Source organism: Protomyctophum parallelum, assembly GCF_964188405.1.
Source record: "Protomyctophum parallelum genome assembly, chromosome: 22".
In the NCBI taxonomy this organism is placed as follows: domain Eukaryota; kingdom Metazoa; phylum Chordata; class Actinopteri; order Myctophiformes; family Myctophidae; genus Protomyctophum; species Protomyctophum parallelum.
Window position 1 is genome coordinate 12,734,995 of NC_139714.1, and position 18,318 is coordinate 12,753,312.

Genomic DNA, 18,318 nt, shown 5'->3' on the forward strand with positions numbered 1-18,318 from the left:
GGTTTCCTCCGCCATAGGTGTGTGTGAATGGGTGAATGTAATGCACAATCTATGTAAAGTGCTTTGGATAAAAGCCCTAAATACTGTATATGCACCATTTCCCATTTAGCCCTATATATATTTCAGCCATTTGAAAATAGCCATTTCCTGAGAAGTAACTGTTTTGGACATACAAGGTTTCCACCCGACGTACGATGAATGTTTTCAAAAGCATCCGGATTTGTGCGTGTGCGTGTTTGTATGTGTGTGTGTGTCAGAGTCAGTATGCACCGAAAATAGCTGTGTCTATGTATGTGCCTGTCAGGGGGATTGTGCACACACGTGTACAGTCCCTGGGGCCCTCAGTGTTTGGGATTCCGGGGGAAGCTGACAGTAATTCCATTTTGATTGTTACTTCCTCCTCTCATAACATGTCAAACCTTTGACCTGACTGGCACCATATCAGCTCATTACATCACGCACACACGTGTGCACACACACACACACACACACACACACACGCGCGCGCGCACACGCACGTGCACGTGCACACACACACACACACACACACACACACACGTACACACATGCACACACTCACACACGCACACACACACTACGGTGCAGCTTTCATATGTCTCACAAGTTAAAGGTTAGCTTTGCCAATAAAAAGCACAGGTTCCCTGAAGCTCTGAACAGAAGTGTCTACACTGTCCAAACTGTCCTTCCCTAAAGGTCAGGGTTCGATGTGATGTGCAATGTGAATGGAATGCTCAGTGGAGACACTCTTTCGGAAGTGCAGTAGCACTTGTCAACCAGCAGTGGTCCTGCCAGACCACATGATCTTATAGAGCATCGCAGTCCCTCCCCCTTTCAGAACAACGAGTGGACCAGGAAATAAATCCCAATGCATTTTTCCCATAGGCATTTCTTAAAGTATTTATTTAAAGACGGTTACGCCGCGGACAAAGCCAACTCGGATCGTGACAAATCATGACGATGAACACAATGTTTTGGGCCGATCAAATAATTTATAAGAAGAAAAACAAAACAAATAGTGTTGTCTCCTGCCTTTATTTTCTTCTTTCTAATGATTTGATCGGCCCAAAATATTGTGTTCATTGTCATGATTTGTCACGATCCGAGTTGGCTTTGTCCGCGGCGTAACCGTCTTTAAATAAATACTTTAAGAAATGCCTATGAGGAAAATGAACGGCGATTGAACGGGTCTCTCGAGGGGGCGGGACTGCGACGCTCCATATACAACCACCACAGTTGATAACATTGTATTGTTCTCTCTCTCTCCCTCCCTCCCTCCCTCCCTCCCTCCCTCCCTCCCTCCCTCTCTCCCTCTCTCCCTCTCTCCCTCTCCCTCTCCCTCTCTCTCTCTCTCTCTCTCTCTCTCTCTCTCAACCCTACATATTAAAATGGCTTTAGGGAGGAACCACAAACAACCCGAAGTGCCCATCAGTCACTATGACTGAGACATAGCGATAAAAAACCCGATATGACCATAGGCATATTTGGAGATCCGGATACTGTATGGTGGTCATGTGCAATTAACATATGTGACCGACATAGTTCATACTCAGCTAGGCGCTGGCGCATCGGCAAGGACTCGAGGGAGGACTCGCCAAGTTGTTCGGATATGCAGCTGTCCAGAACCGCCGATCCGACCGATATGTCCACATGGGAATACCAAATGCAGGGTATGGGCATATACTACTCGGAATCTAATACAAATCAGGGATCTCCATATATTGGCATAAAGGGACACAGGTAGACAGACGAGCGCTCTGACAAACCCCCCAACAATATGACTCAGACGTATCGGTCGATCAGTCCAATCGGCGGTGCAACGTACGGTGTTTTGATTGAAGTATTGATTGATTGAAGTATTTATTAACAGTTTGCAGAATTACAGTACATTTCAAGCACTATACTCAATACAAAAACTGTTAACTGTGGGACGACACCATGAAGCATTACACTTGTTTACAATAGGGTCCACCATTTTCAATTCATCAGAAAGTGCCTCGATGTGAGGGCTGTAGCAACCGCAACCTCTAGTTTGAAATAAGGCTTAATAAGTGGTTACTTCATAATGCCCCCGTTCCCTTCCTGGAAATGTAGTACCTGCCTTTGAAATATACTGGAGTGACAACAAGTCAGAAGTATCCAACAATACAAATACTGCAAGGAAAGAACAGATACTGTTCTTACAGATACTCAAAAATGTGCTTTGTTTCCTGTCAGTCCAACCAGTGAGTGCCTGAGTGATTCAGCCTGTTCAAGACAGGGCATAACGATCAGCCCCGCACACAAACACGAATACGGCCCGCTTCACAGCCACAGAGTTGTATCAGCGAACATAATAAGAACGTCTAAGCTGCGGACGTCTTTTAGCCGCAGGGAGTACAGATAAGGAGTGTGTGTGTGTGTGTGTGTGTGTGTGTGTGTGTGTGTGTGTGTGTGTGTGTGTGTGTGTGTGTGTGTGTGTGTGTGAGTGCGTGTGCGTGTGCGTGTGTGTGTGTGCGTGCGTGCGTGTGCGTGTGTGTGTGTGTGTGTGTGTGTGTGTGCCTGGCTGTGCGCATGTGACTGTGTGTGCAGGTCTGAAAGTGTGTGCTTATTGGCACACAATGGTGTACTACGGCATAGCTGTCAGATTCAGCTATGGGGCTGCATGGCCCCCTCTTATCTTAGTGGGACACACACGCACACACAAACACACACACACACACACACACACACACACACACACACGCACGGCTTAAACGAGCATTACGTCACCGCCTAACAGAGTTGAGACAGCGCTTTAAGGCGGTTGTTTGTACAGACGGGTGTGTGACTGCATAATAACAGCTAGCTTCCCACACTGAGCAGGCTGACAATGGGCTGCAGAACAATGGCAAGGCAGCGTGTGGAGAGACCATCCCACCAATGGCAAGGCAGCGTGTTGAGAGACCATCCCACCAATGGCAAGGCAGCGTGTTGAGAGACCATCCCACCAATGGCAAGGCAGCGTGTTGAGAGACCATCCCACCAATGGCAAGGCAGCTTGTTGAGAGACCATCCCACCAAGTCTGTTGAACAAGCACTGCAGGAACACTAAACACTAAACGTGCTTCTCACCAGTGGGTTCCCCCAAAATAGTCAAAACAACAATTGTCTTTGTATCTCAAGAAGTCCCATATACCATCTTGAAATGGTTTTACTTTTGTTACAGTACAACTGCAACTCTTAATTTAAACAATTCTGCTATGTTGTTTCTAATGCAATTTTGAATATGACCACATAAGCCTATATTATATAGGCTTATGTGGTCTTATTCAATCTAAAATAAATCACACCTGTGTGAAGTGAGTGGTGCAACTCCGTGTGGGGGTCCCTGGAAGTTCCGAAACGGTAGATAAATGAGAGAGTTACCATGTGGGGGTCTCTGCATGGGGGTAATGCGCCCAGGGGGCCGGGCCGATTCCGGCGAGCCACCCCACGTCCGAAACGGTTGAGAAATGACAGAGTTACCGTGTGGGGGTCCCTCTACTGTACCCTCTACTATACTGTACTGTACTGTCACTGTACTGTACTGACACACCCAGATCATCATATATACAGTTAATATGTGCGTGTGTGTTAGGTTGCGCACAGCTGGTGAAAAACAACCATGCTAGTTTCCATGCTCATACCCACCCACCCACCCAGCCACACAGCCACACACATAGCTCCGTAAGGGAAAATATATAGGCTATATATGTTTTTAGGAAAAGATCACGTATCATGTTAATATTTTGCACAAAGCCTTTGCGAAGCAGATCCCTGCTTGTCTCAAAACACCCACAAAGCTCAGCACCCACCCAAAGCAAGTTACGACAATGCTTCGAACCAACTTGATCTTTGGTGAACCCCAATTCAATGTGACTTGAGCATTTCTTTTAGAATCGGGGGGAATTGGACACGTCAGCGGATGATGGGAGCTCAGCTGGCGTTTCCAACAAACAATCTGCCACATGTAATCTCCGGCTGCATCCCGCTCTGTATGCTAAGGTGCCTGAGAGGGCTCTCATCTGGAGAGGACCCCACTGTCTGAAATGTCTCATTTCAATAATAAGAGTGTGTGACACACACAGTACGTGGCACAAGGCCCCACACCATTTGCATAAATCTGAATGGCAGCATAATGTGCAACTGGTTGGATGTTCCACATCAACTCAATCATTCACCTGCTGAATGAGAATATCGTCTGTCAGGTGGAAACCTTGTGTGTCCAAATCAGTTCCTTTTCTATTATTATTATTGTTAAAAAACATTTTTACTACATTTGTGTAATTCGCTTGCATGATGAGGTAGGACATGACAACAACACAACAACATTTCTCTGCCCAACAGCAACAATATCCAGGCTATTAGTAGGGATGCACCGATCCGGCTTTTTGGCATTCGATACCGATTTCGATACATGGTAAGGTTGGGCGATATGCCAATTTTTTTCAATCGCCAATCGTCTGACCAAAAATCGGCGATTGACGATGTATTCGTGTCATACAAGTAAAGTGAGAACAGCTCACTGCAGGTCGCAAAAAAGCCAGATCTACAAGCTCTCAAGGCGCCGCGTCCTGCCTGTTTTTGCCGCTCCGTTCGCTAGGCATTGAGAACTTGTAGATCAGTCTGTTTCTGCTGCGCAGCCAGGGTAACTTGCTCCCTTGCCTCCCCGCACCGGTCCATCGGAGGCTTGGAGCGGAGCAGCGGAGCCGGGCTGCGGCCGGGCTGTTCCACAGGCTCTCAAGGCATCGCGTCCTGCCTGTTTGCAGTGCCGTTCGCTACGCGTTGAGAGCTTGTAGATCTGTCTATTTTTGCAGCGCTGGTGTCGGGGTTTGTTCACGTTGTCAATAAAAATAACTTAGATTACAGGCGGAGATGAAGTTCAATCAGTGGGTTGCACCAGTAGGGGCTACACGCTAAGCTAAGCGCTAAGCTAACGAATGATCCCCGAGCCTATACAGTGGAGAAGTCTTGCCTCCCCGCACCGGTGTCTGAGGCTCAGAGGGGCGCCCACATGCTGCTGCTGATCCACAGGCTCTCAAGGCGCAGCGTCCTGCCTGTTTCTGCAGCACCGTTCGCTACACGTTGAGAGCTTGTAGATCTGTCTATTTTTGCAGCGCTGGTGTCGGGGTTTGTTCACGTTGTCAATAAAAAAATAACTTGGATTACAGGCGGAGATGAAGTTCAGTGTGTTGAATCAGTAGCTACACGCTAAGCTAGGTTTAGGTTTATTTAGGTTTATTTATTTAGCATGTGGTACAAAAAATAGACAATAACATATCAAAGAAACAAAAATACAATGCAAGGAAAGGAAGAAGCCAGAAGGCTTATATGGAATCCTTTCCTGAAGGAAGAGGTCATTGGTTTAAAAGATTAAAAGTTCATAAAGAACAGTACATAAATTGGCAAAGGGGGGCAGCTGTGCAGTAAAGAAATAAAAACACAGACAGAGTTATAAGAAATAAACAATACAACAACAAACACACAAAAGAAAATATAACGCATCAAAGTAAAACATGTAATCTACAGAGAGGAAAAAATAAGATATTTCTTTAGATGTTTTTTGAATATTGGCAAGGATAATGAGGATTTAAGTGAATCATCTAGGGAGTTCCATAGATGAGGGCCTCTAAATTTGATGAAAGATTGATGTTTGGATGTGCGACAATAGGGTAATTCAAAATTATCTCTTTGCCTTGTGGGGTAGGAGTGAATGTCAGAAGTAACACGGAAGAAATTGTGAAAAGAAGACGGAATGTCTTGTATGCATTTTTTGAATTTAAACATAAATAAACAGGTCTGAAAAACGTTAGCTAACGCTAAGCTATAAGCCTATACTAACACTAGCAGCCTGTTTTTTATTTTTTCCGCCCCGACTTCACGGGTGGAGCATTGGGATTGTGATGAGACACGAGACAGCAGTGTGCATTCTGTTGTGACTGTATATTATTAAACTGCATGGGTCTGGACTCCGGAGCTAAAACAACATGTAGGCTACAGCCTCCCTCGGCTCCCAGCCTTTACTCTGGCAGGCGGCTGCCGTAAGTGCCGTTCCCCGATGCTTCTGACTGCTGAGTGCGGGGACTGTGGGAGCATACCGTTATAACGGGAGGCGAGGATTTCCACCCGGCGCTTGCTGGCCCAAATTGATTCACATTCACTTTACAGGTTAATTGGGCTAAATCGTCCTGAAAAATCGCCTAATAAAAATATTCGGCGATTGGATTCGTATATTCGCGATTGACGATGTATTCGTATCGTCACCCAACCCTAATACATGGGGGTCCAGTATCTGCCGATACAGAGTACCGATCCGATACCCTATGTCTAATGTATAATGTAATGTATTTAATACATTATTATATATATTATATTATATATAATAATATAATATATATTATTAACACGTGGATTAATAATATTGGTCAACCATGGCGATTTCTGAGGGTTTAACATTCTAAGTACAAATAAAAGCTGTGCAGTATTATGCACTTTCATAGTTTTTAAAATGTTTATTCTTTTTATTATTATTATGCCTATAATTATTATAATAATAATAATAATTATTATTTTAGGTTTATAATACATAGTTACTATTCATAATAATATTATGCCTATAATTATTATAATAATTATTATTATTTTAGGTTTATAATCCATAGTTACTATGTATAATATTATTATTATTATTATTATCATTATACATAGTAACTATGGATTATAAACCAGCTAGGCCTACACATAAAAGGAAAGTTTTTTTTCTTTCTGATGATAGTCAACCACATCATTTTGGTTTCTATTCCTTATTTATAACTCTAGTTAATGTTCTATTCAGATATTATTCAATGCTTCATGGCCAGCATTAGCCCCATATGTTCCCTCTCCCTACGCACATTCTGTAGCTACTGTGGGCCAGCATACTCAAACTATTATTATTTTAATATTCGGAATCCCCGCACGCACGCACACACGCACACACACACACACACACACACACACACACACACGGTAACGATCCTGTTGCTGCAACGTTAGCTTGCTAGCCTAGCAGTGTTGTGTTTTTGCTACTGTTGATAGCTTTAGCAGCTATCGAGGAACAGCAACAACAAGTAGGATGTAATTGAATGGGGGCTTTGGCAACTGTCCTCTTTGGCTCTCCGTGTTCATCGGATTCTTTATCTTACATAAAGAAATACGAGCGACCTGTTAAAGAAGTTAAGAACACAGCGGGGGGACAGAAGTGACAGAACGAGACAGATAGTGTAGAGGAGCGCACTCAGCGCAGTGTCAGTGAGCGGTGACTATATGAGCGCAGCCCCTCCTTTCCCTCACCTCAAGGCTCAGGAGGGAGAGGGCTGATGGAGCCTGGGGGCTGTTTGACTGTGCGCTGTGCACTGGGCAGACAGGAGCATGTCTCAAGTTCCAACGGGAGAACGGAGCGGCAACTGGATCGGATAATGGATCGGCCCATTGCCACCGATACCCGATCTAGAATTTTAGCTCCGGATCGGCGCCGATCTCCGATACGAGTATCGGATCGGCGCATCCCTAGCTATTAGGCCCCGTTTACACTGGCAGCCAAATCCAGCCTGAATCAGATCTGAGCCACATCCAGATTGGAATCTCATTTGTTTAAATGAGTCATGTGACATGTTAGACTCATTTAAACCAATCGGATTTTTGATTGGTTATTTTCTTGGCGATTATTCTATCGATTAACCAAGGAAGCATATTTACTATATTAAATAGGCCTATATGTATCTTTGTCCTGCAACTTTTCATGATAAATAGGAGAAACTAATCTACAAGCTCTACAAGGCTGTGCGTTTGAGGCCTTGTGCGGCAGGCCTTGTGTGTTCGGAACTCACAACTCAATGCGTCGCATCACTTTTTGTCTTTTTGGCTATTAATGATCATTTATCGATTCATTTTTGTAATCAATCCCACTTTTATCCCTCCTATTAAATATACTACTTAATTGGGGCTGGTTGTCTGGGTTAGGAGTAGGACGAAACCTAACACAACAATATCTGGGTTGTAAGGCCAGGTATTGCTGAGAATATCTGGGTTTTAAGGCCAAATATCCTGTCTCGTACAGAAGGCTTTGGAGTCTCTCGCGAGGAGTGTAGCAAATGCTGCTAACCTCTCCCACTCTCAAAGGCAATAACGGGTCGGCTGAATGCTTGTCACAACGACAACACCACCCGCCCATACCCACACATGGGGTTTCTACATTGACCTGATGTCAGCACTAGATATCTCCGTTGTCTCCATATATGGAGCTCTAGGTGAAAGCCTTTGTTACACCTCCACTTGCAGCTGGAGTATATGTTTGAGAGGTTGACATTGCTGCTGCTGCTGTGGAGGTGGTGCTGGCATTTAGAGAGTGCAATCTGCTCATCAGTGTAATAGAGCCTACCTTCATTTGAGGCCAATGGACGGGCATGTTGAGAGCCTGCGCATGGGCAGATGCCGCAGTGGCAGATGCTCATAATTCACTGTCATTATATCAATTTCAGGGCTGACTGCTGTGGCTTCTCTGGATCTTTCTCAACCCTGCTCTGCCTGGAAGCAGACTCTATGCACCGGCAGCCATACTGGAAAGAAATTAAGGAAGGGGCTCTTCCTATACTACTACTGCTACTTCCTTCACATTGCTAATTAAGGCTCTATACTCTTCCATTGTGGTCAAACGGTGCTGATATTGTACATGTTGGCTCACTGGGAAAAAAAACCCTTCTTCCTCTTACGGATGTGTAACTCTGAGAGTGTATAGATGGAACCAAATGGACCCGTAAGGTTCAAGTGGTTCCGACTTTTCCCCTCAGCACAGTTCTACGACAACGCTTTGTATGCCTTCAATGCAGCTATAGTGCTATAGTGTAAAAGTGTTCAGAAGACCACTTAACGCGGCAACGTATCGACTGCTGTGTTAAGTGGTCAGATGGGTGGGCCGTCCATACACACACCTGTTTGTGATCCAATGTGACGGCTTTGAAGATTGACATGTGGGTCGCGATCGACCGGTTGGTTTCCACTGACATAACCATTATTCTCTCTAGATTAGCGGTTCTCTAACCTTTTCTCGAACTTTCAATCATTTTGCTGGGGAGTCCATACAGGAAAAAATATCACACCTGTTTGAAGTCTATTGGCACACATCATCATCATCATCATCGTCGTCATCATCAACATACATCATCTCATTCCGGCCACTCACAATTGTTTCAGAACATTTTTTCAGAAAGAAGGAAAGAAAAGAAGAAGAAGAATGTGAGGTTGTTTATTTCCAGTTTCTGTTAGTAACCACTGTTCAAGATTTCCTTGGTGTTGTTTGCCAACATCCTTTTAAATGTACATGTATACCCTGGCAGTTGGACTTTTTAGGATTCCTCCTTTTCTGTTGTTCCTTGCCGTTTGTCCTGGATATTTTCCAGTTCCCAGTCGTGTTGCTGTTGACTGTGCACTGTGTTACGCGCCGCTGATTTCCATTTCTGTATCGCGCCAATTAATCAAAGTGACAAGGTATTTAATGAGTGGCAATTAGAGTGTTAACCAAAATGTAAATGAGGGAGAGAGAGAGAGAGAGAGAGAGAGAGAGAGAGAACAAGAGAAAACGTGCGCTATTATGTGTGTGTACATACTGTAGTGCATTGAGTATCTGTGTGCGTCTGGAGTGTGCATACAGTACATAATGTTCACATGCACTTACTATGTGTATTCATATGGACAGGCAGGTATGTGTACACACAGTCACACACACCGTGTCCGTGTGTCTGTGTCCATGCTGTGCGTGCACATGCGTGTGTGTGTGTGTGTGTGTGTGTGTGTGTGTATCCGTGTGTGACCTGCAGGTTCAAGGAGATTCTATTTGCCATGCTGTGTCCTCTGAGGACCCTCCACCCCCCCACCCCCTATGCTAAGCAGCACACATGCGGGTGTGTTCCTCTGTGCGTTTGCATCTATACAACCATATCTCATGCGTAAGTACGTATGCAGCTTGTAATGAGTGTCCTTCACACTTCCTCCACCGAAAACAGGCTCTCTGGCACAAACAGGCGCAAGCAACCAATTAAGGCGTTGAAGAAAGAGAGGACGACCAACAAAGAATTAAGTAAGTGTTAAGTGTGTGTGTGTGTGTGTGTGTGTGTGTGTGTGTGTGTGTATGTGTGTGTGTACAGTGTGTGTGTGTGTGTGTGTGTGTGTGTGTGTGTGTGTGTGTGTGTGTGTGTGTGTGTGTGTGTGTGTGTGTTTGCACTGATCGTCGGAGAGCCCCGGGCTTGTCAATCCATTCTACAGTTCCACTGGCGAAGATTAGACAGCAAGCGACAGACGCTAATCTTACGCCATACAGGCATCTGACAATTTGACTTATCAATTCTCACTTCAGGATGATTTGCTTTAAGCCTGTAAGGCTTTTACGATCACTCAGCCAAACAATCAACGCTAAACACTGACTGACCGCCAAACATCAAATGCCATATTGTGAGCGGCCATCATGCCAAAATTATGGGAAGAATGTACTGAGAACGCGTTAAGCTTGACTTAGACTTCATGCTTAGATCGTTGGCGGAAATAGCACATCGACAAGATCGCCAAGCATCATGATGCAACACACTGTGAACTTGTAGATCGGCTATTGTCAGCCTGCAACACCGGCTTGCAACATCTGCAGGATTTTGCTCCTAATCAAAAGTTGAAAGTCTTCCTCTCCCCCTAAACCCAACCTGAATATTTTCTTAATTGTAAGTCAACTCCCCCCCACACACACACTCACACACACACACAGGAATGTATCAGGTGTCAGAGGCGATATGCTGACATTGTGACTCCATGGTAAGCTCCTGGCAGGCAGTCGTTTCTGATGTAAGCGGGGGGAAATCAAGGGTTGAACATCTGTCAGAGGAGAACACACACACACTCACACACACTCACACACACACACACACACACAAACACGCACACGCAGACACACACGCACACACACACACACACACACACACACACACACACACACACACACACACACACACACACACACACACACACACACACACACACACACACAGACACACACACACACACACACACACACACACACACACACACACTCACACACATACACACACACACACACACACACACACACACACACACACACACACACACACACACACACACACACAGAGCATGCTGAGAACCTCCTCATTTCTTTCTCTTTGTGTCACCGCCATATGCGCTAGGTACACTTCCTTTAAATTAATTAGCATCTCATGATGAATACGGATGCTAAACAGGTGTGCACATGCACACACACACACACACACACACACACACACACACACACACACACACACACACACACACACACACACACACACACACACACACACACACACACACACACACACACACACACACACACCCCGACAAAGGCAATGAAATAATGTGTAATGAGACATGATTCCTTATTGAATGAATGTTTGTTCTGTCATGAAGACAGCAGCGGTACTTTCACCAGTGGCTCTTCAAGTGTGACACTCGCATCTGTTCTACCAAGACTGCCATCAACAACATCGTCACCAACATGTACAGTGTGCCACTGTACTGCCACCTCCTCATTATTAACTCCTTAAGTGATATGCTTTGGTTAACGGCCAAGCTATACACCAGGCAATTTTGCGCGCGTGCGTATGCGTTTACTGCGCGCGTTTAAACGCGCGTACAGTGCGTTTGGATAGGACCAATATATGTCAATGATACCAGCTACATCAGACGCACGGATATACCGCGGGCCATTTTTTTACGTGCGTATGCCCCCATGCTCGCATATCTACTGTATATATCCTCCCAGAAGGTCCCGCACAAATCTGCCGCGCGCCACAGATCTGGTGTAGCCGGGGCATTTCGCACGCATACTTTGTGCGCGCAGTGCGCTTACGTCAAACGCACACATGCCCGGTGTAGCTTGGCCGTATAACAGAAAGTTCTTTGTTAAAAGGTTAAAGCACTATATATTCTGGTAATGATTGTTATAGTATTGTGAGTGTTTCTAGGGGCCGCCCTGTCTCTGCAGCTCTCTAATAAACAGAAAATATAATAATTACAGTGTTCCAGTTCCAATTTTGTCTGCTAATTTCTTTGTGCCACCACTTCCAATTTAACCTTGTTTAATGTGTGTACACTGTCTCGATCCAATCCAATCGGAGATGATCTCGGATTATTTGCAATTATTTGCAATTATTTGCAATGTAAATGATACATAGCTTGCGGAGTTAGTGCAGTCAGATATACTCGAGCGGGTAAATGCTATGCTCAAGAGACATTAATGTATTCGAGGGGTTAATATGCTGCATTACTATGTGGGCGTATACATGTTTGCAAGACCCACACCTCATACGCTGATGTGGCAGTCAGCTGACCAATTGGGCGGGGTATTTAAGATCACCGTCCTAGACTGCATGCTTTCTCGTGTATGTAGCGAGTGTGTGGGGGGCGCGGGCAAACTCCGTCTTTTAAAGTGAACGCACTGGCACTGGGAACTGGGGTTAAGTAGAGTTAAGTACTGTATTTGTACTGTATTTGTAAGTATTTCTAATTTCCAGTACTTTTACTTCCACTCCACTACACCTCAGAGGCAAATATTGTAGTTTTACTCCACTACATTTATTTGAGAACTTTAGTTACTAGTTACTTTGTAGATTATAATTATTATTACAAAACATACATTAACCACATCAGATTTCGGTCATTTGAAAATGGCCGATCTACAAGTTCACAATGCGTCGAGATGTAACACATTGTGCGCTTATCGGCTATTTTCAAAAGTTTATTTGAAAACTTGAAACGGGACATTTTGCATAATGACTTTTACTCAAGTTCAAGTATGTTGAATTTTTACTTGTAACAGAGTATTTCCATATTGCAGTATTGATGAATTTTACTTTAATTACTTAAGTAAAACATGTGAGTACTTCTTCCACCACTGTCTATTGCAATGATGAGTACTGTCCCCTGCCCCAAAATAAGGACGCCACGTCAAAAGTGGATAGTGCCCGGTGCCTGGCGTTTTTTGCAATTAGTTTCGTTCTCCATCAAGCAAAGACTAACGCTCTCGGCTCTCAAGGCCAATACATCAGAGACGAGGCCTGATGCTGTCTGCCTCTGTGTTAAGCTAATGGGCTGTGCATCGTGGATGGCAGCGGGTTATGACAAACAGCGTCAACAAGACATTCATTACACCACACCTGACATATATGGCAACCGCAACGCAATTATCCGTACGTCCAACAAGGCTTTTACACGTGTGGACATGTTGACGTATCGCGTGGACACACATGCACAGCGAGACACGCTGTAAGCGTGTAGCTCTGCTATTTTCCACAAGTCTCTTCTGACCATAAAGGAGCCAGCAAAACCGTCCTCAAAATGGATTATTACTCAAATTCTATATAGCCTATAATTCTCACAAGTATTGTGCTACAAGCACGCACGCTGCACGCACGCGTGCACAGCAGGGTGCCACACACATGAAGGCATGCACAACAGTGTAGGCGGTGGTGTGCCACGCTGATGCGGCATACATTAGTGCCGTTTTGTTGGTGCCAGGCTTGCAATGGTGTAAATTAAGTACTGTACATACTGTAAGTACAATTTTGAGGTATTTGTACTTTACCTGTATTTCCAATTTCCAGTACTGCCTCTATCTCAGAGGCAAATAATGTGATTTTACTCCACTGACATTTTTTGATAACTTTAGTTACTAGTTACTTTGTAGATATATATTTTGATTAGAAAACGTACCCAGCCACGGTTGTAATGTCGGAGCGACACTTCGTTCCTTCGTAACAGGTCCCATATATGACACCGGGTGGCAATGCAGGAGTGGACTGGGAAATAGTTTCCCTCTGGTGGTCCAGCCTGAGACTTACCCGTGGACTGGTTGTTGGAGGGGTTTTTCGAACTTAGGATGCCCATGGAATGTTCGGTGACATGACATGACATGCTTTGTGTGGACATAAATAAATTGTTAAAATGTGTGTGTGTGTGTGTGTGTGTGTGTGTGTGTGCGTGCGTGTAGTGTACGTGCGTGCGTGCGCATGGTGCATACGTGCTTGAACATGCTCACATGCATGCTCACATATTGTATCACAGTATGTGGCTTAGTGTGCAATCCTCTGTGCTCTCGCGCATGCATGCATGCATGCGTGCGCCTGCCTCTACACCTTCCTCCCCTGGCTGACTAATGTGCTCGGCGCGCTCGCTGTCTGCCCGCTATTGTTGCCCCGTGTGTCCACTCTTCCATCATTAGATCTCCATTAATCTCCCGTATGCCATTAAACCAACAGCCAGTGAGCACGGGGCCGGATAATAGAGCGAGTCCTCTACAATCCGTACCCCCACCCCCCGGACCCTCGACGCGCTCCGCCGATGTATTTGAATGAGACTCACGGGGTCAGTGATTACAACCCGCTATAAGTCATCCCGGCGGCCCCGGGTTCAGAGAAGGGTTAGACGGGGACCATGGCTGTCTGTGTCGGACAGACAAGGCAGGAGCACGGATATGATATGATATGGACGTTTCACAAGTAATTGCGATTCACGCTTATGGCGATAATCTGCGTGACGCGTTAAGAACCGAGGACGGATTCTACACACTTCTTCTAAACTGGCCGCAGATATAAAATATTTTAGTTTAGTTCCATATTTTAGTTCCAGTGACTCCCATGCAGAAGCAAATATTTTAGTTTAACAAAAGGATTGTATTCAAAGATTTGCACACATTTTCATGATTTTTCAAACATAGCAGATATGCAAGCTCATCATAGTGCTATGAGCTTGTACATCTGCTTTTGAATAGAATAGCCAAAGTATAAAATAATGGTAAAAGTGGTTCATATCTAAAAATAGGACAACTTTTAAATTCAACTTTTGTTAACCACTAACAGCTATACAATTCTGAGAAGCACTCCTCAAAAGCGAGCAACAAAGCAATGTTCTTTTTCTTTTTGGGGTGGGTTGGGGGGGGTCCCCTGTGACCTAACCAGCTCGCATACACTGGCCATATGGCTGCAACCTAATGGCTTTGACACAGGTCCAATCCTCTCTCTCTCTCTGTCCTTCTCCTTGCTGACCCTTTGCGCCGTCAGGGACGAGACGCCGTGGAATCAATCAGGACGTTATACCTTCTCGCAAAAGGAAAGCAATCAAGGACAGCCTCGGCTCATCTCAACTTGGAGCTTAGCGCACACGTAAACAACAAATGTTTTTTTGGTCCTTTCTATGGGGTCCATTCTCTCTCACTGTCCTGACATTGGGCGGGCTCATCAACTTTGCCCATGTCTCTATTGTTGTGGGTCATTTGCAGGTTAATGCCCCCGACAGCCGCACTCTGGCCCGGTCAAAGGGACACACGCACACGGTCACAGGGTTAATAATACCATGCTTCTCAACCTGTGGACCGGGCCTCACTGGAGGGCCGTGAGGAGATTTCAAGTGGTACCTCCGTATGATTGGTTCAAAACGCTATGCGATTTTATTGATATTATAGCATTAATAAGGTAAAAAGAAAATGTTTTGGTGTTATGTATTTTCTTTAAAACCTTGAAGAAACACGACTGCCCTGTTAAGGTGCACCTTTTGCGATTTCCAAGTGAGCCTCGACCGAGAAAAGGATGAGTACCAACATGGTTTAATTGAGCGAGGGCGAGGAAGGGAAAGAGAATGTGCAACAAAATGGAGTGAGAGAGGAAGCACAGTGTAAATGCAAGGTGCCTCTTGTTGCTTGCCAAAAATAACTCATTTTCAAGGAAACAGACACAAAGATAGAAGAGAGACAGAATGGGGTGTGAGGAGGAGGAGGAGGAGAGAGAGATGAGAGAAAGAGATGAGAGAGAGAAAGAGAGAGAGAGAGAGAGAGAGAGAGAGAGAGAGAGAGAGAGAGACAGCAAAGGGTAAGGGGTTTTGCCTGAATACATCAGCAATAAATTTGCATGTAGGTCCTCACATTGCTTGAAGCATTTCCAGTTCTCAGAACAGAAAAACATCCTTCAGTTGATTATTTTGTCTCTTTGGCCGATACAGTCATTGCCGTTGACTGAACAACAAAATAAAACAAAAAATTAACTAGAGCCAAAATGCTTTTCATAAAAATAAAAATAAAAAAACCTTGTGGGACTGATGTTGTAGTTGCGTCGTAGATCAATGGAGCAATGTTTATCTATGAGCTGAGATAAAAGAAAGTGTATGTGAGCGTGTGTACGTCACGCACGCGTGTGCCCGTGCTTGCATGCGGGGAATGGTAATAAGAGAGGAAAGAGAAACACCCCCTTTGAATTCCCTATTTTTCGCAGAAGCACACATTTGGTTGGGGGGCAAAATATCTGTGCTGTGGTGGATGCCGAGACATAATTAGTGAAGCTGCTAAAAATCTTGGAAAATGAAAACACATTACTAGTGAAAAGGAGTGAGTGTAAAGTGTGAACCTATACATATTTTCTTCGTTGCGACCCCATTTAACATTTTGCCTTTTTTTATATTTTAATTTAATGCATGTTTTTTTTGCTCACTGGAAAAAGCCAAGCCTATTAGAATTATTCATAACACTGAGCTTCCGGGGAGTTGGAGAAGAAAAGGTGAAGAACGACTTCACACCTCGATAACCGCGAATGAGAGAGCGAATGAAAAGGGCGCTATTCCAGGAGTGAGAAATACCGGGTTCAGAAAGCAGGCGTGGTTGCTTAGTTAACCGGGAGACGCAGCGGGATGCAATTTAGCACCCGCCTGGCCTAGTTCAATCAATGCTTCAAAGTCTCAGAAGGGAGGAAGACTTATGAAGCTGCTGTTCCACAAAAGCAATGAAATTATTCTTTATACTGTCTGATGAATCGTGCCTATTTCTCTAACTTAACCACTAACTCTCTGACTTTATCCCTAAATGAACACAATTTAGGCTCTGTTTCTGCTGAAAGTGCATGGGCATTTTCTGCCCATTGTTTACTTAAAGTAGACATTAAGCAGAATGTCTCATTTATGGTTTTCAAATGTAACAAAATGTTTTGAATATACAGTATAGAAGATCTACAATCTCACAATGCATCGCATGTATGTTTTGTAATAATAATCCAAATCTACAAAGTAACTAGTAACTAAAGTTTTCAAATAAATGTATTGGAATAAACATCTGGGATGTAGTGGAGTAGAAGTAAAAGTATTGGAAATTGGAAATAATCAAGTAAAGTACAAATACCTCTTTTACTTAAGTACAGTACTTAAGTAAATGTAATTAGTTACTTTCCACCACGGGCAGGGAGGGTGATATTAGTCACTCTACACACTTCACGTTGGGTGCATGGGAGGCGTAGGGCGAAAGGCTGTACGTCCTCCCGGTGGGGGCTCCTCACTCAGTCAGTCAGTATAGGATACAGCAGCATGCAGTGACAATGTGTGAATGGCATGACGACTAAAGGGGCAAAAAGCAAAAAAGGAATTAGAGGCAATCCACGTTTACAACAACAACCAAGTGTAGAGACACACACACACACACCCCGACACACGCTACTCTCCGCCCCCAGGGCGTGGCCCATAGTTTCGTCCAGTGCCGTCCCGCCTGGCAGATGGCGGACTGTTATCCTATCTGCGGGCGGCCTGGGCGCCAGGACACTCAGAGGCTCTAATGAGTCCTAAAGCCAAGGTGGTTAGGAAGGAACTGGACACCACAGCTCCGCTTGGAACCCGATCTCGCTTTTGGGTCACATGGCTCCAGACCCCAACCCCCCCGCCCCCCGGAAACACCATGGTCCAAAAAGCATTCGAGGGGAGATGCTCTATAGCAGGGGTTCTCAACGTTTTTGGCTGGGGACCCCCGAACATGCTTTGGCCGTATCTCGCGACCCCTGCCCGCCCCCATTCGCATCAACAATACAAATTCACCGCTACAATAACCTTAATAATAGAGAAAATACATCATAAATTAATACTGAAACCAGATATAATCATTAAGGAAAGTTTATGCATGCACTATTTGTACTATATTCTGAATTTCCATTTTCCAGCCATTCAGTTGAATTTTTTTATATATATATATATATATATATATATATATTTTTTTAATAATTTGGGGACCCCCCAAAATAATTTGGGGACCCCCCCCCCCCCCCCCGAGGGGTCACGACCCACGGGTTGAGAACCCCTGCTCTATAGGTCCGACATCAGTCTCCTCAGAGTTACTGTAGGGGCGCCGCCAATCTTTGTGTATAGGAACTTATTTTATGTTTTACATGAACCACCTGAACCCTCGCA

At 44.7% G+C, this 18,318-nt stretch overlaps 1 protein-coding gene across 1 annotated transcript in view; it reads right to left on the bottom strand.

Annotated features, from left to right (window-relative positions):
• LOC310853670 (PDZ domain-containing RING finger protein 4-like) overlaps positions 1 to 18,318 on the bottom strand; it is a gene marked incomplete at both ends in the record, with an annotated part of 32,083 nt that overhangs the window by 3,475 nt on the left and 10,290 nt on the right. The window lies entirely within an intron of this gene.